This window comes from Cajanus cajan, chromosome 5, assembly GCF_000230855.2.
Source record: "Cajanus cajan strain Asha chromosome 5, NIPB_CcT2T_4, whole genome shotgun sequence".
Taxonomy (NCBI): domain Eukaryota; kingdom Viridiplantae; phylum Streptophyta; class Magnoliopsida; order Fabales; family Fabaceae; genus Cajanus; species Cajanus cajan.
The window spans coordinates 45,332,276-45,336,533 of NC_138521.1; positions in this window are offsets into that span (position 1 = coordinate 45,332,276).

Below are 4,258 nucleotides of genomic sequence, written 5' to 3' on the forward strand. Positions count from 1 at the left end.
TATTACTCTTAACTTTTGGTATAAGCTTTCCAAATTGTGCTTTATTGCTTGTCTAGTTTTCTTTCAATAATTTCCCTGTGCTGGAAGTGGCCTCAAATCCTTGCTCAAGGATCAAGCATTGCTCAACAAAGAGTAGGAAAAGTTTGGACACTAAGACCTAAAAATTTGACCTAATTTAGTGACCAAAACTTCTCCTAAACTTCCTTCACTTGAGTGACCATTCCTTTCACCTTGTGAGGCAGCCACCATTAACCTCTTTGTTGTGTTTCTTTTGCAGGTCCAGTAGCATCATATTGAAGGATTAGTGGTGGATTAAACACTTCATTAAGTGTTGGAAAATTTGCACAACAATCCGTCACTAGTTGGTCACCAAAACCGCCATTTATTGCTTTCTAGGCTAGTTTAAATTTTGCAATTTTTCTTGTATTTTAAAATCAATTTGTAAAGCTTGGAGGGAGTATTAAGAAGCTGGTCAGGTATATCTAAATCCTTTTTAGCATCCTCACGTGTAGTGCTAGTGGAAGTGGCTTGAAAATTTCATATGTTTCAAGCTTCCACCTAGGGCAAACCGACTAGTTGATTATCCTTGCTTCCTTCAAGTGTTTGAACTTTAATTGTGTTTACTTAGTTGCTTAAATTGGTCTAGACTTGTGTAGATTTACTTGCTCACGTTTAGTTTAGTCTCAAAAACAAACAAATTGTGAAAAAGCATTCAAAATTTTTGTGAAAAGTTTTGGGGAATTGGAAGTACCACAAAGGAGTTTAGTGATTTCCACTTGAAAAGGCTTGGTTATTAAGTGGCTCTTTGTAGCTCACCTCCCTTGATAGTGCAACTTGTACACTTAGACTTCCAAGTGTTATTTTCATTCCTAGAAAATACCAAAAACATTTTATAACTTTTTGCATAGCATATAAAATCTTATTGCTTAATCATGAGTCAACATTCTCAAAGTAGTAGTGACTTTGAATCTCCTAAAAGTTTTAAAAGAATTGTCAAGGAGGTTGAGGCACTAAAACTTTGGAAGCATGATGAAATACTTCAAAAACAAAAAGAAAAACTTGAAAAGGAAGTACAAATCATGGCTTTAGAACAAGAGATTCAAAAGATTAAGCAACGAGAAGAAAAACTTTTGAAAAGATTAAATAAAAATAAAAGTCCAAAAGGTTCTTCTAGGAGCTCAACCAAGAGCTCCAATGATTCTCAAAGTCAAAATAATGGTGGTAGTATACAAATGGATGCTTAATATCAACCCCCACCTAGGAGAGTCATTAAAGAACACAAAGTGAGGGAATCAAGGGTTGATCTCCCTTACTTTCATGGAAAAGATAATGTGGACACCTACTTGGATTGGGAGATGAAAGTGGAGCAAATCTTCACTTGTCATCAAGTAGGTGAGGAAAGAAAAGTTCCTTTAGCCACCCTAGCTTTTCAAGGACAAGCCATGTATTGGTGGACATCCTTGGAAAGAGAGAGAAGACTTCACAATGATCCTCCCATCACTTATTGGAATGAGTTGAGGAGTGCTATGAGAAGAAGGCACATACCTTCTTATTATAGTAGGGAGCTTATGGATAAGCTCCAAAGACTCCAACAAAAGGGTATGAGTGTTGAGGAGTATAGGCAAAAAATGGAGTTGTATCTCATGAGGGCTGGGATAAGGGAAGAAGAAAGATTGACCATTGCTAGATTTCTAAGTGGTCTTAATTTTGACATAAGAGATAGAGTTGAGTTACTCCCTTATAGGGACCTTGATGATTTGGTCCAACTTTGTATAAGGGTGGAACAACAAAATTTGAGAAAATCTTCTTTTAAAGGTAAAACTCAATCTAGCTCTTATGTTAAGAAAGACTACAAGAGGGAGGGTCAATTTGATACCTCTAAGAAATTTGGCAAAGAAAAAGAAAAAGAAAATGAGAAAAATAAAAATATTGTCACTTCTAGTAGCAAAACTAGTGATATCAAATGCTTTAAATGTCTTGGGAGAGGACACATAGCCTCTCAATGCCCAACTAAAAAGGTGATGATTTTGAAGGGGCAAGACATTTATAGTAGTGTTGATGAAACTAGTTCCACTACTTCAAGTGACAGTGAATCAAGTGAGGAAGACCATCCCATTGAAAGTGCATATCCTTGTGATGGTCAACTTCTAATGATTAGAAGGCTTCTAGGAAACCAACCTCATGAGTCTCACCTTTCACAAAGAGAGAATATTTTTCACACAAGGTGTAAAATTCTTAATAATGCTTGTTCTCTCATTGTGGATAGTGGGTCTTGTTGTAATTGTTGTAGTACAAGGTTGGTGGAGAAGCTTGGTCTTACTATTATTCCCCATCCGAAACCATATCAACTTCATTGGATTAATGAAGATGGGGATATTAATGTTAATAATCAAGTGAAAGTCAAGTTCTCTATTGGTAACCATGAAGATCAAGTGGTTTGTGACATAGTTCCAATGGAAGCTTGCCATATTTTGTTGGGAAGACCATGGCAATTTGACAAGAAAACCATGCATAATGGCCTTACCAATGAAATCACTTTCACCCACAAAGAAAAGAAATTTGTACTTCATCCTTTGTCTCCTTCACAAGTGATAGAGGATCAAGTACAAATGAAATTGAAAAGAGAAGAAGAAAAAAAAACTTGATTAAAAAAAAAAACAAAAAGGAAAAGAAGCATAAGTCTTCAAAGAAGAAGGAAGAGAAATCTCTTTCTATAGAAGGAATTCAACAAGAAACTTTAAAACAAACCCTAATTGTTGAAAAGCCTTCTTATCTTCTTCTTTGTAAAAGTGTGCTTCAGTGTCATAATTTAAGCATTGAACTTGTTCTTTACCTCCTCAAGTTTCTCATTTATTAAAAGAATTTGATGATATATTCCCTAGTGAAGGTCCAAAAGGCCTTCCTCCTTTTAGGGGTATAGAACATCAAATTGATTTTGTGCCTGGGGCTAGTCTACCCAATAGACCAGCCTATAGGACAAATCCTCAAGAAACTAAGGAGATAGAGAACCAAGTCCATGAATTATTGAATAAAGGGTGGGTACAAAAGAGTTTGAGTCCCTGTGTCGTGCCTGTATTGTTAGTGCCCAAGAAAGATGGAAAATGGAGAATGTGTTGTGATTGTAGGGCCATTAACAATATCACAATCAAGTACAGGCACCCAATCCCTAGACTTGATGATATGCTTGATGAATTACATGGTGCTTCGATATTTTCTAAAATTGATCTTAAAAGTGGTTATCACCAAATAATAATTAAAAAGGGTGATGAGTGGAAAACTGCTTTTAAGACCAAATTTGGATTGTATGAGTGGCTAGTTATGCTTTTGGTTTAACCAATGCACCAAGTACATTCATGAGGCTTATGAATCATGTCTTAAGAGAGTGTATAGGAAAATTTGTCGTTGTTTATTTTGATGATATATTAATCTATAGTAGTTCTCAAGATGATCACTTAGGACATCTTAGAGAAGTTATGATGATCCTTAGGGAAAACCAATTATTTGCAAATCTTGAAAAATGTACTTTTTGTGTGGATCAAGTGGTTTTCCTAGGGTTCATTGTAAGCAAAAATGGGGTTCAAGTGGACCCCGAGAAAATCAAAGCCATTCAAGAGTGGCCCAAGCCTAAAAATGTTAGTGAAGTTAGGAGTTTTCATGGACTAGCAAGTTTTATAGAAGATTTGTGCCTAACTTCTCTAGCATTGCTTCACCCTTGAATGAGCTAGTAAAAAAAGATATTTTGTTTGATTGGACTTCAAAGCATGACCAAGCATTTCAATTACTTAAAGATCAACTTACTAATGCACCCATTTTAGCTCTACCAAATTTTGAAAAGACTTTTGAGCTAGAATGTGATGCATCAGGAGTTGGCATAGGAGCTGTGTTATTGCAAGGAGGACACCCCATTGCCTATTTTAGTGAAAAACTAAAAGGTGCCTCCCTCAATTACCCAACCTATGACAAGGAGTTGTATGCATTGGTTAGAGCTTTACAAAATTGGGAACACTATCTTATGTCTAAAGAGTTTGTCATCCATAGTGACCATGAGTCACTTAAATATTTAAGAGGTCAAGGTAAGTTAAATAAGAGGCATGCCAAATGGTTAGAGTTCCTTGAACAATTTCCATATATCATTAAATTCAAGAAAGGAAAATCAAATGTTGTAGCTGATGCTTTATCTAGGAGACATACTTTGCTTGTGTCTCTAGGTACTCAAATTCTTGGATTTGATAATATTAGGGAGTTGTATGAGGAAGAT